The sequence below is a fragment of the Lichenostomus cassidix genome, chromosome 4A (genome assembly GCF_008360975.1).
Source record: "Lichenostomus cassidix isolate B80296 chromosome 4A, HeHo_3.0, whole genome shotgun sequence".
NCBI lineage: Eukaryota > Metazoa > Chordata > Aves > Passeriformes > Meliphagidae > Lichenostomus > Lichenostomus cassidix.
The window spans coordinates 11,766,735-11,791,353 of record NC_139485.1 but is presented as its reverse complement, the minus strand read 5'-3'; the positions used below and the strand labels follow the sequence as shown (position 1 = coordinate 11,791,353).

At 45.4% G+C, this 24,619-nt stretch overlaps 1 long non-coding RNA gene across 1 annotated transcript; it reads right to left on the bottom strand.

Annotated features, from left to right (window-relative positions):
• Positions 1 to 6,836: 6,836 nt before the first annotated feature.
• On the bottom strand, positions 6,837 to 12,850 carry LOC146437480 (uncharacterized). The gene is made up of 3 exons (XR_014852247.1): positions 12,721 to 12,850; positions 11,240 to 11,329; positions 6,837 to 10,910 (listed from the first exon to the last, which is right to left on the bottom strand). It is a non-coding gene; the product is annotated as an uncharacterized LOC146437480 (long non-coding RNA).
• Positions 12,851 to 24,619: the final 11,769 nt, after the last annotated feature.

Below are 24,619 nucleotides of genomic sequence, written 5' to 3'. Positions count from 1 at the left end.
AAGCAGACTATTTCTCATGACTACCCCCCAAACCAGCACGTTTTACAGTACTCATCTTGTGAAATTTACTGTGTATCAAAGTCTCAAGTTCTACAATGTATCTCTTACAGGCTACACAAAACTGCCTTTGTGTCCTTATCTTATCGACTGCAGCTAATTCAGAATAAAACCTGCAGCTTGCAGACTGAGAGCTCTTCTCCTGCCCTCTCCTTCCAGCACAAGCCTCCCTGAGCCAGAGCTGTCATCAGTGCCATGAGAGCAAGAAATGTCTCTCCCCAGACGTGTCCTGGGAATGATCATCCACCAGCCCTGCTCCTCCTGCCTTGCACCAGCCCGACTTGGATCAGAATCGCACACTCCCGATATAACACCCAGACAGAGACATCGGCTGCTTTGTTCTGTAATAAGATGCACCCAAGGGACTAATTAGGCATCGTTTGGACACTAATTGCTTGGCCGCCTGGTTTGCCTTCAGATACCTTGTTACAGCAGTAGCTTGAGTTTATTTGTTTCATCTAATCCATGGGAGGCAGCTGGGCAGCAGCCAGGTCTGCCAGGAGGTGTTTCACTGCCCCTGTAGCACCCAGGGCAGAAAATAATGCACAACCTGCAGAACTCTGCGTACAAAGCATTTCTCCTGGCTTGCCCAAGGCATTTGGGATCCGTGGAACTGCAGCTTATGGCATGGGAGGTGCCAGATAGGGCTCGGTTCTGTGCCACAGGAAGGTGGCATCACTCAGGTGGAGGTGCAGAGTCACTCTCAGAGCTCACAGGCTGCAGTCAGAGCACAGACAGCCTTGAAAGACTCTAATGTGGCATGAGCAATAAGGAAACTCTGCATGAGTGGAGATGCACAATATTAACTGCATCATTAGTGTGGAAACTTTGTTTAAAGCCAGTAAGCCTTCCCCTAAACAGGAAGACTGGAAAGGTTGAAATGTCAAATTCCTGCGGGAGAGAAACTGCAACCTTCCTAACTCTGCTCTTATCTCTGTGCAAACTGCACCATGCAGAGTTTTGGGTTCCCAGCACACGTGGATCATCGTGTTTGAGGTTTCATGGAGCACAGCCATTTGGGCTTCCTGCTCTGCCTCGTGATCAGCACAGAATAAAGCAAGCTCAGTGTAGTGCTCCAGACAACATGTTCTTGCTGAAGTCTGTGCCCCAAACAAGCTTATTAAGGATGGCTTCCCATTAAACTAGGCACCCAACCACTTGGGATCACACAGGGGCTTCTGGGCAAGCCCAAATAAAGACCAATGCTTAAATTCTAGACCAGCAGCTCCTCTGGGGAAGCAGCTCCATCTATGTACAGCCTCTTGAAGATTTTGGCTGTGCCATGTGTATCTCTGTGAAATGTATGTGTTTAGATCCACTTATTGTTTTTCTGCTGCTGCAAATGACAGAATATATTTTAGTTGACATGTGCTGCAGAAGCCAAAAGGGAAAGGGTAAATTTCCTGTGGCAATTACTTCTAATCAGAGAATTATGCCAGCATCCTCAAGAATTATCTGAAATAATATTTTGAGGGACTTTAATGATCAGAACTGAGTTGCTGAGAATATTTTCCTCAGAGAAATCAAAGTGTCTCATAGCAACAGACCTACAACCATTAATGCCCCAAGCTTACTGACCTTCTGCTCCTCCAACACCTGCATCTGCCATCCAGTAATACTCACAGTTACCTGGTAGAGAAAGGTACACTGGGTCAGGCCTTGGAAGCAAATTGCTGGAACTGAATGGGTTTGAGAAATCCAGAACAACAAATAAAAAATCTCAGAGGCTGTATGTTAAGCTGGATCAGGGACAGCTGAAGCTAGTTTATAATATACCTTACCAATCTCCAAATAAATAATAATTCTTAGTGGATTTGTTCCATTTCTTGACTAAACAGTGAATAACTGGATGTAGTCCACATATTGATTAAAAACATTATTTGTTTCTATTGAATGAACACAAACATATTTTGTTGGGAGACCATGACTGAATTATCCCATTACTTTTCTTACAAAATCTTTTCCCCCAGTCTTGGCTGGCATTTGTTTTAAAAAAGGATGCTAAAGTGATTATTCTAAACAATAGATTTGCTAACCATCATCTTAGTATAGGAGTTTGAGATTCAAATTTTTATGCTGAACTTTCTTGCCAAACCAGGCTTACTATTCTTGAACAAAACTGTCACTTTCAGGTTTTTGTTTTGCTTTTTTTTTTCCACTTGTGAATATGAAATTCTTCCATTTATCTACACAGGAAAATACAAGCTTTTCCTTAGTTGGCAAAAATGTCTTTTCCATGTGAAATGGTAATTTCCAATTCTGCCATCAGGAAAGACAGAATCACAAAATGGTTTAGGTTGGAAGAGACCTTAAAGCTCATCTAGCTGCAATGCCCCTGCCATGGGCAGGGACACCTTCCACTTTGCTCCAGGTTGCTCCAAGCCCCATCCAGCCTGGCCTTAAACACTTCCAGGGCTGGGGCAGCCACAGCTGCTGTGGTGAGCAGGCAGACCCTGTGGCATGGGCAGGAGTGAGGTGAGGGCAGAGCTGCAAGAGCAGAGCTCAGCTGGCACCCAGGCTCCCAGAGCAGCTTGAATGGTTAGGATTATACAAACACAGCTTTGCTCTGGAGCTACATTTAGATGTTTCCAACGCCAAGCCAGACCTCCAGCAGATATTCCTCATGAATTTTTGGTTTCTATACATATGAGATTTCTTAGAGAATAATGTCATCAAAGAGTTGTTAGTGAAACCTCTCAGCCATGACATCCCAAAACTGCAGGAAATGCTGGAATGGTAAACAATAACTATTTTCATAAAAACAGGCTGTATGTTATGCTCTCCCTCTGTCATTGACTACACACCTCACCTACAAGGTCTCTGAACAGCCTCTGTGATACTTTGCAGTTTGATGAGTACAGCCAAAGAACTGCAAGCAAGAAAAAAAAAAAAGGAAAGCTGGGGAGGCTGAGACTGAGGAACTGCTGATGAAAAGAGCTGACTGAAGGACTCAGTCCTGCACCTTGCATGGAGAGCATGGTGGGTGGGTCAGAAATGCTCCTGCAGGTCTCTGTGTTGCCGTGGCTCCAATGCAAAGCACCTCTCCTGCCTTGCAAATGGCATCTGGGAGAGGTTCAGCTCTATATAGAAGATGAAAGAACTGCTTTCAAAGAGGAAATGTGCAAATTAGAGCTGTAACTGGATTAGGCTGAGAGTACAAGTTGCCTTTGGATTATTTATGTCCCCTGTGCTTAGTCTTGATCATACTCATTACAGCAAGTACAGCTCAGGATTTTTTAAAGTTGGAGTCAGGGCAGCTGAACAGCAGCCTCTGGGCAGTGGGGTCCTGTGGCTCCTGTGAGCAGGTTGGAGGGAGGTGGCAGTGGCTGTGGCTTTGGGCTTGCTTCTAAATCACACATGCTATTTCAGGATGATCACAGAACAGAAAGACACAAAGAAGTCACACTTTTGGAGGTTTTTTTGGTTATTTTTAATGCATCCTTGTCTGATGTGTTGTCCTGCCTCTTAGTGTCTCTACCTTGCTCTGAGTGGAAGATTCACAGAGACTCCCAGAGCACTGCTGCTTCTTCCTGGCAGTTTCACAGCAAACAGATGGACATTGCTCTGACCTGCAGGTGCTCAACACACCCAGCCACAGACAGATACCTGTCCCTTCCTCTGCCAGAGCAGCTGCTGAGTGCATCTCTGCTGACAAGGATGATGGAGCAGCAGCTGATCTTGTTTGGAGCCTGTTCCTAGGGCTGCTCTAAGCACCAAGGGAAAATATCTGGTGTGTTTGACCCATCCTGACTGAGGTGGACTCCTGTTGGGGGAGCTGAAGTGTTTTTGGGCACATGCCCTTTATTCATCCAGACGAAAATACTTGGACGATCTGTAAATGTCTTGAGATACTGCAGATCTGTGGAGTCACAGCAAGTCACCCTCAGAAAACACAAGTTAAAACTCACGATGGTGCTTTGCCTGGCTGCTGATCTTGAACATACACAGCTTGCTACTGAGTCCTTTCATGGCTGCACTGCCACAATCAGCACTTTGGTTTGTTTGTTTAGGAGCTGTGGGGAGGGTCAGTGAGCACTGCCGTGTGCTCACCACCTCCCAGGGTAAACGCCTTGCCCACTGCTTTAAATAAAGTGATATTTGGATTGGGGAGTTAATTTTGTTTTGTAGGGAAGCAGTTTGCACAGTAAAGGAAGAGGAGAGAGAATAGGTTCAGATTTAAATTAAGTGAAGATGTAGAAACTATAGGCTACTGTTCTGTCTTGCTGCTTGAAATGAGAGACTTTGGGGTTTCTTTACATAGCAGATTCAAATGTAGGCTCCTGAGTTCATATTTGGATATTTACTCAAGCTCTGGGACTACTGAATACCCAGTATGTCCCAACGATGTAAGACAGGATGTTTCTGGGGTGAAGAGAGGACCAAGGTGTTCAGTCTTTTTTTATGAACAGACTAAGTATAGAAGACAATTCTAACTTTTGGCTTGCTAATTTTTGTATCTAGAGTCTGGAAACAGCTAATTTTTCTGAGCTGACCTTGGGAAATGGGTTAGGAGTTTTCTGCTTTCCATATCAGGAAATGTTTTTTGCATCTTAGACTCCTTTTTTTTCTTTTTAAAAAGAGCAAAAAGAGCCTTTTCATGTGGCAATAAACTGCAAACGAAGAACTTAATTTCATATTTTAAAACCAAAACACCATTTTTATACCTGAACCTTCTTTTTCACTGTGGAGACACTGTGTCCAGTTGGTTCCATGTTAACTGTTATAATTTTGCTAATTAACTCTGTAATGCATAACAGCAATATGCTCTTTGTGTGTTAAGTCCATACCAACCCCAGTTTTAAGAAGCTGGATTCAATAAAGAAGAATAGTATTAGCAAGACCTGAGATAGTCACCAGTTCCTGACATGTGCTCTGTCTTTGCCAAGACAGAGCAGATCCTGCACAGAATGTCACCACAAATTAGTATGTTTTAATAGAGAGATATTTCAGATAATGTGGGTAGGAGAAACAGCTCAGGACTGCATGGCAAAAGCACAGAGCAACATTGACAGAGCTGCTGCATCATTTTGCAAAGGGACATGAACTTTTTTTCTCCTGCTTGTATAATTTAATCCCAGAACTGCTGTGTCACTATCACACAGGTTTTGGTCACAAGGCCCTATGAACTCTGAATATGAAGAAAAATTCATCTGAAAACCATCTTGGAAAGGCTGCTGGAATAAACACTCTCTCTCTAGACTAACTACCAGCCTCCCCGTGATGACCTAGCTCCTAAGAAGTCCTTTAGGGACAAATCTGTCATCAGTGCTGCAGAACTCAGACCAGCACAGGCGTTCTTCCTAGCTCTTTGAGACATATGAAGAAAAGTCATTAATGTTAATAGTAATAAATTATTCAAGTCTTTCTGCTATTTAAAGCCAAATAGATGGCATTACTCACATCTGGGAATGCTATGCATGATTATATTCCAAGCAGAAAGAAAGGATATGGGATGACATCTCTTGGAAGACAGACATGTGGGCTTTAAATTCTCACTGAGCAGCTCCTGCATTCAGCCTGTCACTGCTGAATGTCCTGTAGCATATTTTGTAAAAGGCCAACAGCCACTTTCTGTTGCTATTAATGTGATGGAAAAACTTAACTTCTTTCTGTCTTAATGATTACCTAGCTTCATTACTAGCTATTTGCACCTCAAGTTCAATGTTACCATTTCAGGTCGATTTTAAAAGTGCTTGTTGTTAAAAATGCATCCTCATGTAGGCAGACTGTGATGGAGCCACCCTCCTTTCTCCTCCTGGATAAACAGACTGTTCAGCTCCATGCTCTCATGCCAAAGGTATGTTTCTAGATTGCAAGCAATTTTTGTGGCTCTCCCTTGAACCTTTTCCAAGCACTGAGCATCCTGGAATATATTTACATCAGAATGGGAGGTGCTGAATTTTGTTTGCCTGTTTCTCCCTCTTCCACTCCCTCAGCCTGTAGAACCAACTTCTGCTTCATATGCACAAGTACCAGTCCTGCATGATCTCAGTTTCAAGTTACCATGCATTATTTGTGTGAGAAAAGCTGCCTGTCAGTTGTATGCCTAGCAGGGAACCATTTTGTTTTCTAAGCAGTTTCCACTGAAAAAGGGGAAGAGCATTTTAAAGCAGGACCTGAGGCTGACAGTGAGGTTTCAAGCTGTGCCAGCAGAAGTCCTGGGTTTGCAGCAGTCTAGACAGTGGCCACCACATTTTGTGAGGGTGGCTGGGAAGTACCAGTGCCCTCAAACCAGAGCAACTCACCAGCAGTCAACAATGTGACTGGTTTCACGTTGGTTTTTTTTGTCTCATTTCCCAAGAAAATATTTTGGGTATTTCCATTACCCGATGAAAATCAGCCAGGTTATCAAATCACCTGCCTTGAGCACCATTTCTCAGCTTCTCTGTCATTTTCCTGCTTTACTAATAATCTGTTCTCTGCCATGTGTTTGAGGGATGGTCAGGGATGGAGTGAGCTCAGCTGCCCCAGTCTCAGCCCACCTGATGGCCATGAGCAGGGAGCAGTTGCCCCAAGCTGAACAGTGACTCAATGTCCTCTGTTATTACATTCCCGAATTTCAGGAATTAGAAATGCTGATGGAGTAGTTTGTTATTCTCCTTGTACTGCTCTTTTGCATTGCTGCCTAGGACAGGCAGATGTAGAGGGTGGACTACAGACAGTTCTGGTCGTTTCCAACAGCCCATATTTTTGAGGGAAAATGAGACTAGAAAAGAAGGTTGATATGTTTTCAGGAAAAGGACTCCACTTGGACAATAAAAAAGAAAAATCTTAACTACTTGACAGCATATTTTAAAGCTTTTAATCTCATTAGTGAGAAGATGACTCCACTGGTATCTGTAGGATTAGTTAATACTGATCTTCCATTACTTTAAAATCTCATTTCATTTTATTTTTAAGCAAAAATTCATGGAAATTACTTGCAGTGGTAGTAGGGTACCTTTCCTATAATCATTCTGCAGTAATCTCCATTTTTGAGGACACTCATTATGGTTTTAGGATGAATTCCAGTACGATAACATTTCTTCCTTTGTGCTGTTGAGGTCACAGAGATGAAATTTCAGGAATTCAGCAGACTAATTTCAACCCTTGTCAGACTTGTTCATGGAATGAATGAGATTTTTCTCCAGAGAAAGTCTTTGCAGAGGCAGGAAACACTGAGTGTGCAGTGATGGGCAGAGCTGTGCCAGTGAATGTCAATACAAAGTTCACATTTATCTTGCTGCACAACAATTGTTTTTTCCCCCATTCGCAGAAATCAGTTTTGAATTTTAATTAATTTTTGAATAAAACTCGGATTTGTGATAAAACTTAATGTCCCACTGAATTTACAGCAGCAGAGCAGAATTAAAAAGTAATTTGCAAAATTTGAAGTGCTGGCAATAGCAAACAATTGCTTCCTTCTGTTTCTGCCCTAAACTTTTTCTATGTAAGGAGAAAAAGTTTCTATAAGGCAAAAACCAGTCTGATTACAAAAATCTGGTAAGAATAGGAAAAACTGGAGCACTTTCATTACATGAAGCTAAACGAAGACAGAAAGTTTGTATTACAAAGAGCACTTCTTATAATGCATCTTTTTTTTTTTTGTTTTTTAACAGCATGACACATTTTGTTCTGGGCCTATCAGTCACAGAAGCATCCTTGGTGGTTTCTAGTTGTTTCCAGTGATAGAGGTGGATCTAGCAGCCACTGCAGGCTGTATTATCTCTACCTCCTGGAGCACAACAACCTCCTTGATGGGAAATGCTCTTTACAGTAGACTGTATTCCAGCAACCCAGACTTATGACATATCCATAAAAGAAATACCTAGATGATGTTGTCATATATCCTGGAAATGTTTCCCTGGTGTAAACCGGTGCTGCTTCAAGCAAAGGTTTTTCTTCTACAATAGACAAATACAGATTTGCTTGTACTTCTACAATACCAAGAGACTCCAGACCTGATGACATAGTTAAATTTTGCACAACCAGCACTGAAATTCACCTTAAAAATAAAAAATGCCACACTAGATAGGTAAACTGCTAGAAACATGTGACACTTGGAGAAAACCTAGATGATCTGGTAACAGGTAAGGACTGTCTACACTTGTGGAAAGTCTTAGTTCTGCCTTCACAGAATGACTGTGAATATTCTACAATGAATCTGGGATTTTCATTCAACTGAAATCTCTCCTGCAGCATAAATTGATGGTGGATGAGCAATTGACCTGACCCAGTGGTGCAAAATGTTCACTGGAGATGATATGTTCAACTATGTGTCACCTTTTCTCGTCCCATTTGTGCAAACATTGGTGGGTGCAGGGCTTTGCCTATGACAATATTCACAGTGGCTGCTGCTCTGAGAAATCAGGGCACTTGGGAGACAGAAGGGACGATGGTTACTCCATGTCTTCCAGCATAAATGGGGTCAGACTGCTCCATGCCTGGCTGCTCCCTTCTCCTACCCAGAGACAGGTCAGTCCAACCACACAGCAGCTCACAAACAACTCGCCATCTCAAGTATTCACAGCCTTTTCACTGAGCAGTTATGGGCAGCAAATACATCAATAAAAAATACCTGTTCATTTGAGGATAGCACAGGAAGAGAAAAGCTGGCTTTATGTGGCCTGGTAAATTATTTGCATGAATCATTCAACAGTCAAAGTGCATTTGCTAATAAAAGAGAGAGGGAAAGGAGATGTGCTAGCGGCAGCAATGTGTTGTCAAGCCACAATGAGAATGAAAGCAAGAAGTAGGGCACTTTGCTGCCTTCTCTCTCTCCCCTGCATTAGTACTCAAGGAAGTTTAGACCTTTTGAAAGCCTAAGAGCTTTGCACTCCGGCAAGAAACTCCAGAAATAAAAGAGAGGGCACTGTGTCATACGGCTCCTTCCTTGGGATTCTGCAGTGTGCCCAAACACATCATTTCTGTTATTGCACATTTCCATTGAGATGGTGCCCAGAGGCTCCACTGGAGCTGGCTCATGCCATGTGAGGGGCAGAACAGCATCTCCCCCAAGGCCAGGGAGGCTGAGGGTGACCAGTGAACATGACAGCTGTCCCCAGCAGCAACTGGTGAGACCTGTCCTCTCTGCAGCTGCTAAGCAGCAGGACTGTGCAAACAGTAGATGATTTCAAACATGCTGCAGAGAAATTTAGCAGCAGCTGGTGATTAAGAGGATGGAATTATCACAACAGGTTTCTTACTGCTCTGTGTGACATGATCAGCTGGATAGAGCACGCTGTCCACCAGCTCAATGGGCCAAGGCAGTCATTGGCATCAGGGATGCTGCAGGGTTTTGACCCAGTGCCTGTCAAGATGTTGCTTCCATTTGGAAATGACATGTTAGTAAAACTGGCTGGGCATCTGCAGGACCTGCAGGACTGCCTGGCCTGCGAAGAAAACACTGTGAAGAGCCAACAGTTTTGCAGAAAAGATTACAGGCTTTTCTTTTTCTTCTTTCCACCTTTCACTTGAGCTGTAATATTTAGGATGATCAGATAATTCAGGGGATGTTTCAGATAAGTCAAAAGGGACATTTCTGTGTGTGTGGTACATCTCAGTCTCAAAAGCTGGAAAGAACAATCTCTGTGTATTCAATGTGCTGCACTGTCACCTTCCTCGTGACAGTGTGTCATGGCTCATGGTGCCAAGGGTGGTGGCAGCCAGGCTGTGGGAGCATTAGGAATATGTAACTGAGGGATGCTGCCATTTTCATCACATTTTGGGCCACATGTGTTGAGAAGGAGGATTTTGCTACACACACCTCTGCCCTGGGGAGTGTGTGGGGGCAGAACCTGGTGTGGGACAGGAGTTCTCTGTGCCTGATGGCTGGGAGTTGTTACCCAGCTGAGCCTCAGTCCTCTTATCTGTTCTTTGAGCACAAAGGGTATTAAACTCATTGGTAAAGTGTTTGAGACACACTGGGGAAATCCCCTTGATAAGATGAGAGGTGGTTATTAAAACATTTTAAATTCCTCCATGACTGTTTTCAGTACCTGCTTTGCAACATAGTAGGGGGAAAAAAATGTTTATTAATTCCTTTTCCTTCTCTTGGCTGCTCTGCTGCAGTCCTTGCTTTAACAGTCTGTCCCTCATGCTCCAGTCTCCTTCTGTAGCCCACCACCTCAGTTCACTGTTACCTACACAATCCATGGGTAACCTAACTATATGGATCCCTTTTCCTAGATGATCCTTGCTCCTGAGGCCACTTGATCAAAATATCACTTGGGAAAAGACCTCTTCTCCTGCAGTTCTCATCCTGATACCAGGGAGTGGTAGGAGCCTTCCCCAGAGCAGCAAGTGCTTTGCTGTTCTCAGTGCTCCACTCCCAGGTGCTGCAGCTCCTCTCAGAGCTGCTGGTGCATCTCAGCTCATGAAGCCTCAGCTGGGCGCTAACATTGACTGCTGACTGATTCGGACAGAGGATGCCTATATATCTGCCCAATATTCACCGTGCATTAATTCTTTATTTTATGAGAGCTGCCAGTGTTTGCTGACTTCCTCTTCCACGGAGATGAGAGTGGAAGCACTGTGCCTCCTCACCAGAGCCAACCTCCGACCATCACTGCTGTTTGTTATTCACACACCAGAGACCACCACTAACACTGGCTATTACATACATTATTCAAGGCAAGGAGACAGCAATTGCATTAAACAGTGCGTGATGAAACAGTTCAACAAAGGGCAGCTTTCCTCAAATGCATCTTAAACGTCTTAGTGCACTGCTGGGATGCCTAAAATGCTTCTGAATTTACCGTATGTATTTCTTTCTTACGGGAGACAGTGTTTTTCCTAGCAAGGCACACGGATTGAAAGCACTTAAGAGCAGCAGACGGAGGCCAGTTCACTTGATGACTGAACACAGGTCGGTCCTGTGAGATTCAGAAATAAAAAAATCACTTTTGAAAGAGAATTGCGGTCAGAGGCAAGGAAAGGGACACCAGCCCTGTGTGCTACATAAGGCTGTCAGTTTAACTGCCTCCAGGAAAGGGGCAACATCTCCTGGCTCATGCTCCTCACCAGCCCCATTGGGGTCCAGCCCTGACCTTACTGCACAGGACATGGTACCCAGCCCAGGGGACTGGGCTGCTCAGCTCCCTCCACCCATGGCATCCCATTTCCCCAGCTGCCTTTCTGCACTGCTGGTGCTCCTCGCAGACAGATGGGGTTCAAGGTGATCTGCCAGAGTATGATTTCAAACCTTATTATGGTGTTCTCAGTCAGGATTTACGTGCCTGGCATGCTCCTTGCTTGGCCTCTGTTTTCTCTGTAACCATTAAAATTAAGGGACCTGTGAGGGTGACAGCAAAGAAGAGAGCATTCAGCATCTGAGGCTAAGGAAGAAAGCTAAGGCAGCACAGCATATTCCCTCCAAGGAAGGGGGAAGTTGTTGTGTCCCTCTTTGCCTTTGAGAAAGCCCAAGGAAGGAAACTCTTCTGACCACATGAAAACTCAACGCCCCAAACTCACCTTTTGGGAGAAGCTGCTGGCCTGAGCCACTTCCCTAAACTACACCTGAGGGTGAGGCTGTTTCAAAGAGGTTGGTTTGCACCAGGAACCAGGAGACCCAGTGCAGCACCCCGACACCCAGCACCCCAAATTCCAGCTCTTCCCCCGCCGCGTGTCCGTGGCGAGCAGGGCAGCTCTCCCTCCCGTGCCGTGGGCTGCAGAGGAGCTGATGTCCCCCGGGTGTGCCTGTCACAGCCACGTGCCAGCCCTGCCTGCAAGTACACGGTGTTCCGAGACGCCACCTCTGCTCTGCTATTTCCTCCAATTGACCCCACGGCAATTTCCCAGCTGGAAGCAGCTCCCTCACACCCAGTCCTGACAAAGTTATCACTGAGTTCTGAGCCATTAGCGCCGAATTTTTTTTTGCCTCTGAACTTTCACAAGTTTGTAGCTGATGAAATCTGAATAGCATGCATTTTGCAGAGATGCCCTCTTCTCCCCACATCCCCAGAGCCTCCCCAGGCTCTCTGCCCCCAGGCTGCAGGGAGGCACAGCAGTTTCGGGGAGCTGCGTGGCACTGGAGGGCTTATGAGCTGGGTGGAAAAAATGTTGAGCTGCGGGAAGCAATGATCTTTCAATAAGCATTGAAAAGTGTATAGTCAGACATTTAAGAGCAGCCCTGGCAGAAAAACAAAGAGAAACCCTGGGTGAGCTAATCCAAAAACAACAAAAGAAGTTTTCCTTTGCCCCTCCTGGGTTAGAGCTCTGCCTTTTCCTAACTTCAGCCTTTATTGCTGTCTCTCCCATGCACCCATCTACTCCTGCTCAAAAAGTGGCCAGGAAGGAAACCAGCTCTGCTGGGGGAACACTGATGTGCAGATTTTGCAAGAATACAAGAAGAAGTGGGGGGGAAACGCCATGAGATGGCACCCAGTACGGGGTGGGTCAGCCTGTGAAGGCTGCCTGTCTCCTGCTCCTCACCTTGAACACCTCTGGCAGCGCCAAGGGAAAAGGCTGTGCAGGGAATGGGGGAAGGAAAGGCATCCGGGGAACTGTTCCTCAGCGGAGCCTAGTTTAGTTACTGAGTTGAGTTTATTTAGTAACTTGTAATCATAGCACGTCATGAATGACACAGGGCATCGCCTCATGGGCAGCTTGGCTTGTGCTCCCACCCCAGACTGGACAGGGTTGGGTCTCCTAAATATATGTATTTGGTAAGGAAAAAAAGCTCACCTCCTGCCATCCTTTCACAGATGCCTGAAAATTAAGATCCTAATTGCTTCTGGGGTATAAATGGTTTTTCAGAGCAAGTCCCAGGAGGGCTGTGATGAGTCCATCCCTAAGCATGGCTCCACAAATGGACCCTGAGCCTGCGTGCTTGGTCTGGGTGTTGTCACATGCTTCCTATCACACCACATGGGCATTTCCAAACTCTGCCTGACTTGGAAAGTTCCTGCCTGCCTGGAGGTCATTATTTGCGACAGCACTGGCTGCTGCAGAGTGCTGGATGTGAAAGGCAATGCCCCAGGGAGCATCCTTTCTCCAGACAGCTGCTTTCTGCTCTGGACTGACACAGACATCAGCACATCTCCTACCCACTGAGAGAACAACCTATGGAGATGTCTGACCGTACCTGCATGGAAATGCTGTGTTCCTCCTGTATTTAGGTGCCTGAATGCAGCAGTCAGAGCTGATTTTAGGCTCACATAGTGACACACAGCTCATATAATGAGAGCATTCCCAGGGCAGTTCTGATTCCTTTGCATATATGCCTGCATCCCTCTGCTCCCAGTTTAGCAGGTCATCTGCAGCCTGCTGCCTGCAGCAGGCAGGATGCAGAAGCAGAGTCTGCCTCTCAGCTCATCCCTCATTTGTCCAACAAAGAACAAGAAATTTTTTTTTTATTTTAAACAGGCAAAATTCACCAGAAATGCAGGATAAGGGAAATTCTGGATTTTTATAAAAATATTTTGATGTCTGACAAAAGGAGAATGGTTGTGTTTGAGCAAATCTGAAGACTTGGAGAAAATAGACTGACATTTTTAGCATCCTTTGCAATTGCACTTCCGATTTTGAAAAATGCTGAGCATCAAAATTATTTGACTTTTATAAAATTTTTAAAAAAGAGCAAAGAACTATTATGCATGAAAGAATAAATTTCCTGGAATACTTCAAATTACTATGGAATATGAGTTTCTAGTTTCAAGAGTTTTGAAAGAGACAAATTCCTTTGCCCTTCATAGCAGCAAGTGAGTGTGACTCATGGCTGGGGAGCTGCAGCCAGAGCAGGATTTGTCCTTTAGGACAGCCAGCAGCTCAGCAGAACTGCACAGCCAGGGCTGTGTGGAGCTGCTTGGCTCAACAGCAGATCCATAACCAACAAATATTATTTCTGCATTAGTATATGATGGCTATTATAATATTGTTATGGTATATTTCTCTTTTACAGTCAGCAATGCTGACATATAAATGAAAACTTCTGTTGGAGAAAGGATGGTGGTGTCCTGTGTCTCTGCACGTTTATCTGCCCCTGCCCCTTCCCCAGCTTCTCTCATGGTCGTTATTTCTGCGAGTTATCTCCTTGTGCCATTTGTCAGCAGGGAAGGTTGTAGGGTTTCCCCGCTGGGTGGGACCATCTGTGGGTTCCTGCAAACCCCTTCCCTGGTGTCCTTGGGGCACATACCTTATGAAATAGTGCAAAAATAGTCAGCAGACAACTCTCACAACTGGTCTCTTTTCAGAAACATTCAAGACCTGTTTGAGAGGAAAAGATCCTCCTGTGAACCTCCTCCCTTCACAGAAACTGCTCCTTTGAATGACTTCCTGAAACATCCACGCGGCTCCAGGGAAAGCTCCATAATTCCGAATTAGAGAGGCTTTGTCTGCAATCAAGACTTCAAACACTGTCATTTAGCAGCCTTCTGAAATAGAGTATTTCAGTGTCTCTTGCTCTTCTCACAATAGCAGTAATGCGAGGAAATCTCACAAGCACAGCTGGTCTAAATAGTGATGTGTACGAAATAAAACAGACTTCTTGGGCCTGGTACATACATCCTGCTGCTCTAGATGATTTCTAAACACAGAACACAATGAGCATCATTTGACAACTCATAAACTATTGAAAAGGGATGCTGGGCTATTTCTGTATCCTGAAAGTGTGCACTGTCTGAGGAAAATGAGAAGGAATAGTTTTAGTTTTGAGCTTACGTCTAGCAAAAGGATTTTAAAATACATTGGAGGCTGTGTTTTCTTTTTCTGGAATACCTGCTAAATAACAACTTGACTATGTGTTAATGCAAACATACAAGCTCAAAAAGGCTCAGTGAATTTTTCAAGAGGGAGAAAAAGGAGACAATATATGGCTCTGAATCTGGGGGAGGGCTCTCTCCCTGCTCTTTTTCCACCCTCCATGGACCCCCTTTCCTGAGCAATGGCTGTCAATGGCTGCAGAGTCTCCAGAGCCACACTCTGTGTGCTCCAGGTCCTGGACTTCTGCGTGACCCATATGCATAACCCCAAGACATGAGAACATTATACCCAGGGGATCAGCCCTGAGCCATTTCTGACAGGAGTTGATAAATGGCACGAGATCTGCTAAGGGACAGAAGGTAACAGGCTCATTTGTCAGCCTGTCCGAAGCAGTTGTCTTATTTGTCTTCGGGATATATTTCAGCATCTCAAATATTTTGCAAGCTGCTGTCCTATGCAACTGTGCTAAATCCTTGCAGACACCACTGTGGTGGCTTCACTCTGGGTCAAGAGGCCGCCTTATGCTGCCACACTGTGAGCCTGGCACTGGGGCACATGCTGAAGGGTTTTGTCCTCACAAGCAAGAGTAATACTAGATATTTATTGATCTACTGAAATCACCAGATCTGCTGGTATATTGGACACAGTAGTTGGGAAATCAGCTATCTTTTTTAGAGACACAGAATCTATCATGAAATAAAACAGGCTGAGGAAGTCTCTGATGAGGGAGAAATCCTTGTTGTGGTGGCAAAGTCCTGGTTAAAAGAACATGTGAACCCAGATACCAGGATCAGCAAAACCAAAGGAAATATTGGAACAGCATTTAATGATACTTTCCTATGTAAGGATTCAGAAAGACAGCACAGCGGAAAAATATGCATTTCCTTGAGATGTGCCAAGAAAACCCTGTGCATATTCCTGGTGTGACTGTGCTCTGTGCCAAGCACATGGTGTGGGTACCTTGGGGCACAAGCCAGGGCACCTTCAATGATCAAACTCTCAGGAAGAGATTTCTCCATTCAGAGTGAGAGTTCAGTGGTTTTTCAACATTTTTCCTCTCGCCAGAATATTTCTGGCAGCAAACTTGTTTATTTGGATATTTGTATAAGGTGAATCATAACAAAGGAATCACAGACGCAGCTGAAACAGGCTGCTGCTCTACTCTTTTTCTAAGCTCATTTTGGGAAAATGCCACTGATTTCCTGCTATTGACATCCAAAATGGATGGAGGAATCAGGCCTTTGCTTCTCAGGTACATGAGTCTGATTTTTCTGGCTATGCTGAGTAATAGGAACATTATTATTTAAATGGAAACAGTAAGTACAGTGTGAAGAAAAGAAAGAAAAAGGGGGAGATCATCATGACTGCTGTGAGAGCTTCAGTATTGGCAGCATAAAAGTTGTGTGGCTTTTCTGCAGAGCATTAAGCTCCTTATTTAGCTGCAGGTCCATATTGTCTTGGGGATCAGATGGTTTATTTACAGTAGGAGCCATGGTCACTACATGGTGCCTTCTGTAGAGTGAAGGGGGGACACAGCAGGAAAAACTTCTCAGACCGCACAGGGGGATGCTGGGTGGCAGTGTTAGGGTTGTGTCACAGGTTTGTGCATGTGTTGGATTTTGAGGGCCAGAGGTCCAGCAGCAGTACAGGAGTGTGGGAGCTCCCCACTGCATGGGAGCCACTCTGTGGGTTGTGCTCCCAGGATCACTGTGTCAGACAGCACAGAGAGACAGAGTGATTTCTGCTCTCTGTCACCTCACTACCATGTGCAGGAGTTTGCCCTCCCATGGAATGGTGGTGTTGAAACTGAAAGATAATGGTTCAAGGACCTGCTGGTATGTAGCATATGATAACCTAAAATCTTATCAAGATCAAAACGTCTCTGATACAAAAAGCCATTACAAAGTTGTTTTTAAGGCTTGACTTCCTTTGCCCTGCAGTGGACACAGTCCAAGGTAAAGTCCAAATTGAAACTGCCACACTAGCTGAGGGACACTCTTTTTCTAATGCTGACACTGCTTTTCTAATGCATCTGAAGCTTTGCTGGGGCTGCCATTGCAGGGTAGGACACCTTTCCTGAGTACTCCCCATGAGACACCAGGATCCTTAGGATGCATGGCTGTCAGGGGTGATGCCCCTGGGAAGACAAAGAGAAAAAGGCTGTTTGTACCAGGATCTGCTGTGCTGGAGCCCTGTACACACTCATGCTTGCTCTTCTCATCCATACTCTATGTAATCAACTCATGAGTCCAAAACTGCTCTCCAAGACTCTTAATAACCAAAGATCCCTCTTAATTCAGTTGTTTGCTCCATGCTTTAGCTGTTGGAAAAGTTATATCTTTTTTCAGAACAGGGGGCAAAGTACTGCACAGTGAGTTCCAAGTGTTCCCATAGAGGGAAGCTGAAAAACACTGCTACAAAGTCCACAGGCTGGGAGGTGTCCTGGCAGGAGAAGAGAAGGAAAGGTGCCACATGTCACTCCCTTTGCCCCTCGCTGCACCACCGCCCTGGGGCTGAACTGCCCCTCACTTTGCAAGTGCTAAAGAACAAGTCTCATATAAACACTCAAAAGGAGATCAGGCCCCAGAAGGTGTCTGGCACCATCCCATCCTAAAAAACATAGAAGCCAAAACCCCAGGCTCCCCTGCTTGGCACATCCTTGGCTCCCCCTGGTACCAAGAGCCTCTGAGCTGCTGAGCCTCTCTTACTCCAAGGCAAGGAGGCTCTGCTTTCTCATCGTTGCCTCCAGCACTGGATAGTCCAAAAACTAAGCCAGAGGGGGTTTGTTGGGTACGAGCCCTTGCCAGATGCAAAGGTTAATGAACTCTGGCACCCACTGCTATTTGCAGATGGGTGATTATGTGTTCATAACAAATACACCATCAGTTCAGGGCGGTCAGGAGCCTGTTTCATCACGTGCACACCAGGGCACAGGTACAGGCTTGAGCTACCTCCCTCTTAAAATCTTTAATGATTTTTCCTTCACCTGGACAGCCCTGAAGCTGCTGCTCATGAGTAGTTCTCACATCTCCTTCCACAAAATGAGTCCACAAAGGCATTTTGGGAGAACAAAAAGTACTCAAGATTTTGACAGTAGCTGCAGCTGAAAAACATGTTTGATTCAACATCTTCTGTTTTTCCCTTTGGTTCACCTGAAGACCTCTGTAACTATTTGAATTTCCAATGAAGGATTTTTAAATGCATTTTTTCCATTACAAGTAACCTTAAGTATAAGGGGAGTTAAATATAGAGTTAGGAAACACAGGAATGTTCAGGTTGAACGAAATGCTTCTGATTGCTCAAGATTAAATATTTTTCTCCTCCCTGTCTTGCTAACCCAGACATGTTCTCCTTCTGGTTTGTTTTGACCTCTGAGCTGACAAATGCTCCCTTCTCTGCCTGCTCCAGGGTACAGTAGGTGCACCTTTAGTACATTTCTTGTTTTTCCCCCCGGCATTCTCATTTGCCTTGAGCTCTTTGAATTTGAAACCTTTATCTCTGCCTTCCAGCACATTTTCTCCCCTGCCAGCTGAGAAAAGGCTTGTTCAGCACTGTGATGGTGGAGGCAGCCACGCTGAGCCCCGCGGGCAGGTTGGGCTGTGGCAGAGCAGGCTCAGGGAGCTGTGGAAACCTGAGGTCCCCCTGAATGCCAGCGTTGAGGTTTCTTTTTGGAGAAAGAAGGACACTTATACTTTCCCCTGAGGTTTTTTTCTGTTTGTTTGTTTGTTTGATTGGTTTTTTTTATTGTTTGTTTGTAAGAGAGCCAATCTGATCTTAGCAGGTCTTCTTGCTCCTCTCACCTTGGGCAGAGCCAAGGCCATGGACCTGCATTACCCTTTATATTACCCTTTATACCTTGTAAGTACTCATGTGGCAGATTGGGTCACAGTCCTCCCTTATCATGAGTTCTATATCACCTGCTGATCTGCTAAGCCAGAGAACCTCTTCTGTCAGCCTGGCTGGGTGGGCAGCAGAGGGAGAGAGCCCATCCCAATCCTCCCACATGGAGGATGAGCAAGGGAGCAGCTCCAGCTCTCATCCCCCATGAGTGGGTGTCTGCCTTGCTGCATCAATGGTGCCCAGCTGCATGGGTGTCCCTTGCCACATTGCAGATCAACTGTCACTCCTGAAGGCATCCTTATTTTGCAAGACATGAGGATTCAGAGGCTCTTGAGCTTGGCAAAGCATTTTGGAGATACTTCATGACACATAGGGTTCCTTGCTTTGTAGTTCACCTTCTGCACTTTGATGGATTCCTGACAGTGTTCACTTCAGGATGGGTGGTTATCACACACTTAAAGCTCTCTCCAGCTCATCAGGGACAGCCAAGAGTGGCACTATAAAGATACAGACCAGCAGACAGATGTGTGGAAGTGTCAGTATCTGCTCTGGTGCCTTGTCTAATTCTCCTCAGCATGGAGGGACTTAGGGTACAGAAATGTCATGGAGAAGTCCTCACTGACAAAACCATAAACATGGATGGTTTTACAGGAAAGCTGGTGTATCCTACATACAGCAGATAATTGTGCTGCTAAGGGAGAGATAGCACAGGCAATAAAAAGTAAACAGTGAGTATTTGCCCAACAACTTGTGGACTCACAGCAGGCTGTGGAGGAAGCAGGGAGCAGATCTGATCAACTACTTCATGGTCAAGGCCAGAGAAGCAGTGAAGGAGGATCTGCTGACAGCTGGGACCCTGTTGGGTAAATCTGTGTTTGTGGTCCTTTACAGACAACTGCAGCCTCTGGTCTCAACCACCCTGCTAAAACAGACCATGGACTGACCAGGTGTGATTTCTACCACTGCCTGTTTTCTTCCACACTGAGCACTGTGTGACGAAAAGGAAAGAGAAAGACGATGCAGGTGCAAGCAGTAGAATGGACTGTCCCCAGCTGAATCATGATTTTCACACAGCAAGGAAGTACTACACTCTTGCATGAATAAATATTGCTTTTAATAATAGCAATGAGGCTGAAAAATCAGTTTTGCACACATGTGGGGTACAAGAGTGCTGAGAGAAGGAGCCCCCCATGCAACAGGTGATTCCATAATCACCCTGGCTGGCCACACCACAGGCAGCTGCCTGCTCCCAGGGTCAGTCTAGCCAGCTGTTCTCCCACCAGTTGTGTCATCCTAATCCCCTACCATGTGTTAGTGTTCCCTTGCCATGCCCAGGACTGCCAGAGATGGCTGCAGCTCTGCTTGGCCAGAGCAGCTGGGAGCATGGGGAAGCGTGGTCTCCAAGAAGTCTTTATTTTCATGCTGATAAAGATCAAAGTTTTCCTCCCTGGGGTTTCACAGCAGTTCCCACTGTGGAGGAGGGCTCGCTTGGGAGCTGAGTAATCTGTCCTGGGGTGGAGGCAGTGGCCACACTGATAAGGCAGAGCTGCACTGACACCAAGGGCAAATCGCAAAGGGCAGTTTGGGACAGAAGCACTGTCAGCCCCTGGCAAATCCATGTCCAGAAAGAAAAACTGTCATTAAAGGCCACCCTGACACAGCATATGTGTCACCCTGGGGCTTGTCTGCAGCAAACATGGATTTCCACTGCCATGACCTTTCACAGTCCATCACCCTCCTGTACCCCTCAGTGATGTCACTGCTGCCTCCATAATCACAGTTCTGAGAATTCCCATGAGTGCACCAGCACCCACTGTGTTAGAGGGCACATGGCCATGGGACATGATCATCATTATCCCAAATTACCTAAACACTCTGAATGGAGAGTGAAAGGTGGCAGGTAGACACACAGTGGTGGATTTGAGGATGTGGCACTGTTCAGGAAGGGGTCATTTTTTTAAAAATCAGGCAGAATGTTGCAAGTCTTACTAAAAAATGTTGGGCTGTGCCAAGAGGAATATCCAACTCAGAGGCCACAAGGATTAAGCAGCTGGGTGGCATTAGCTAGGGTGGGACTTGATAGGGGAAGCATTAATAATTCTGTTTTACTCACTTGGAGATTGCTATCATGATGAGAAGAAGATGCCAGAGTCTCATGCTGACATTTAGACCTGAGGAGCTGTGCATGCACCAGAAAGCTGCATGCATGTGGAAAAACCTTCCTCCCAGCTGGGAGTGTAAAATCATTACAGACTTGTTTGAATTGCAGGGCAAAGGTTTTATTTAGTGTGTACTACACAGCACATCTTCCAGCTCCCAGGTCTGTGAGGCTGGTCCCCAGTGGGGAAGTTGGATTCTTTTTCCCAGTTACAGAATGGGAAAATAAGAGTTTGGCTGGCAAAACAAAACAGGAAAAGGATAAGTTGTAGCTGGAGTGAAAATAAATAACTTGTTTTGTATCGACTTGAAGATTTTCAAGAGTTGCAGTCTCCTTTAAGTGTCTAACCTCACATTCAAAAATAAATGTCAAGTGATAGTGCTTTAAAACATTGCACTTTAATGTTAGAATTTGAATTCCCCAGGATTTGGGATGATTTGCTGAGTTTGACCTAACTCCACACATTCTGTCATTCACCTGGAGCAGTCTTTTCCTGAAGGACTGACCCCATGGAAGGGACCCACTCTGAGGCAGTTTTTGAAGAACTGCAGTCCATCAGGACCTCTCATAATGTGTGATTTCCAACTCTTTGTAAAACAGCTCTTTCAAGATAATCCTGAAGTAGTTGCATCAACACAGAAATTAAATCCACAGGGAACACAGGCCTTTACAATCATCTGTAAACAAGGTCAGGTTTTCCAAGCTGCCTTCATGGTTAGCTGGCCTGACAAATCCATCAGACAGTGTTGATGTCATCACCACCAAAAACAGTGTGTTTCAAAAGATAAAGCAAGTATGAGCCACTTAGCAGCTATGTGACAGAGAAAGCTACCTCAGATTTTCTTCCAGTACCAATTTGATGGACCATGAGCATATAATGATTGGGGAAAAAAACATTTTCACAGATCAGGAGGGGATATTTAGTGGCTGAAAAATGTTTTTATGTGTTAATGCCTTTGGCAGTTCTTCATTCTCAAATTTCTTATGAGATACATGTGTGAACACAAAAACTAAGTCTATTGTTATATACTTAGGGCAAAATCAAAACTAAAGCCAAATGTTGCTTGCTATACTTCTGCAAGAAAGCCTTTTATTCATAGCTGTCACAGTAGTTGATGTTGGTCTGGATGGAACATCAAAAATATGAAAAGTGAGGACAGATAATGCTAAAACAACAACAGCAACAAAAGCAGTAAGAGATCAAAACTCTTCTCACCACCAAGTCAAAAATGAGATGAGATCTCTGTGGGACAGATGTATGTTACTTTGTGCATCAGACGAGCTCTCTGCTCTATCTGGGGCACTTGATGCTGGCAGCTCTTAACCCTGTTTTGTCTCCATGTGGAGCAGAGGAGGAGCTGAGGCTGGGACAGCTGTAACTGCAGACACCACCCTGCAAGGCAGCTCCTGGGGTCACCAGCTGGGCTGCACATGGCCACCTCTCCTAAAAGTGTGGCCCTTGGAAAAGTCTAGGACCATACACTACTTGTCAAAAATCTGCATTTCTAAAGAAATATAGCTTTAGGCTCTTCCACTGGAGTGGCTGTTGAGGCAGGGACCCAAAAGAGGGGCAGAGACCCAATCCTTAAACACTGAGGTGATAAAATGCATAGAGCAGGTATTTTGGGGAGTATCCTTGGCTTGGCATGGCTGAGAGCAGGGGCTCACAGTGCCCTTCTGAGAACCAGTTTATCCTTTCTCTACAGGTCAGTATGGCCAGGGTTTGGTTAGCTCAGGTGTCTTCCACACACAGGAACTGAGGCGCTCTCACTGTTCTCATCTGCTACCCTTAAAAAACCCTCAGTGTCTGCTGCAGAAGCAGGAGGACATGGAGTGCCCTTGCTTGAGGACAACACAGCCTGTTTTCTAATTCTGCCTGTGCCCAGCCCACTAGAGAACCCTTTTTTTCCACAGGAGTATTATTTTCTTCTGTTTCTAAGCCACGTCGCAGCTATGAATTCCCTGTGACCCAGCACGTCCCTATCAGCTCTAACAAAGGGAGCAAGAGGGGCTCCTGGGAGGGATTCCTGTCTGCAGCTGATGCTGAGAAACACTTTTTATGAGCTGTTTACTGTCCTTTTCCAGTAAATTACTTTTTTTATAGAGCATGTTGGTCAGAACCTGTGGACTGTTGTCGGGCTGGAATGTGAAATGCCAGGACAGCGTCCAGTTAAAAGTTCTGTGATGCAAATTATGTGAATGCAGAAGATGAGGTTTCTGCTCATCCATTGCATTTGGCACAAAGGTTCTTCAATGCTGTGAAAGCAAATATTCACGCAAAACACGTTTTGTTATGAATTCAGAAAAAATCATCTGTCCAAATTAATTTTTAACTTTATGCATCTTATTCATTGCTGAGCCCTCTCTCCCAAGCCAGGAGGAATTACAGTGCTGCTCTGGCCAAAGAGGATTTTTTGGGACACAGAAGCTTTCTGTGAGCTCCTTTCACAGCCTGTCCCAAGGCTGCACACTTCTCAGAGGGGCTAAAGCACTGTTTGCAGGACAGGGCTTGCTTTCATAGCTAGGGACTCTTTTGGAGAAAGATTTTACGTTTTCTATGGTTGTTGTCATCACAGTAGAGCTGTTGGTTTGTCCTCGTCTCCTCCTGCCTAGGAGACATTAAACACTAGCTACAGACTACTGGCTGAAGTGGAGGCATATGGAAAAGTCTTTCTGCACTACTGGAAATAAGTGTGGTAATGATTCCAGAATGCAGACCCGAGGGAAGTTGAGCTGGGCTCTTGCCACATGAAGGCCAATCATTTTACAACATGGAAGTGCATTTTCTTATCCTCTTTGAATAAAACATTCCTTGTTTTTAAAAATGAATCTTGCAGGAGTTTTGATGCTGATTAGTCATCAAAAGTGGGTATTTAGTGGGTTACCAGCTCACAGCCCAATGCAAATGATTTCAGCAGCTGACAGTCACAGACTGCAGTGACCCAGCTATCTAACAACCTTGCCTAGAGTCAGGCACCAAGAGAAAAATTAATTTTAACACGTCTAGATCAGCAAAAACTAGAACAGCCAGAGCTAAGCACAGGGAGTACAGTGGTGGGGTCAGGAAGGCGAAAGCATTGCTGCCAGCTGGATGCAACACTCTGCATGCTGCTGCCTGGAGGACTGATCCATGCTCCTGTGCCAGGGGGATGGAGCTAAGCACCACTTATGGGGCTGGAAATGAGGTTAACACCATTGCACACACAGCCTGCAGCTGCTCCATGCACTGCAGCTGCACCCTCTGTGCTGCTTGGGATCCTGCACAGATGGGAAAGGAGAGAAATCCCAGCATGAGCAGCACTAAAATTTGCTTTCCTGCAACAAACAGGAATGATAATAGCAGGAGATAAGGCTGGGAGTGCCTTGGAGAGGGTAGCCAGTCTGTCCCATATCCTACAGCAGTATGACGTGAACCTGAACTATCCTGGACTGATTTTTGTTTGCCCTGTCTCTGGAGTTCCTTATGTTCTTCTTGTCTATCACAAGGAGTTCCTTTGCTTTCTGCCCCATCCCACACACAATTACCACAAAAGTCACATTATTTTCAGGCAGCTCTCTCTTTCCTGCTGTGTCCTTGGCAGTAAAGCCTAGGGAATGCAAAGCACTGATATGTAAATGTGGGCTTATGCACCAGCAGCAGTCCATGCAGCCACTCATCCTGAGGAGGCTGGTACCCACCAGAGCCTCCTGGTTTTGATCAGCAGGATGAGCCCTGCCCCAGCAGCACTCAGCTACCTGGAGATGCAACTCAGGGCAAAGCAGCTTCCTCAGATCTGCTCAGACCAGGGCACCTGGCCTGACCCCTGCTCTGCAGAGCACAGGAGAAGGCAACAAAGCCTTGCAGCTGCTGGACCTGTGAAAGAAACTTCTCCACTGAGTTTTTCC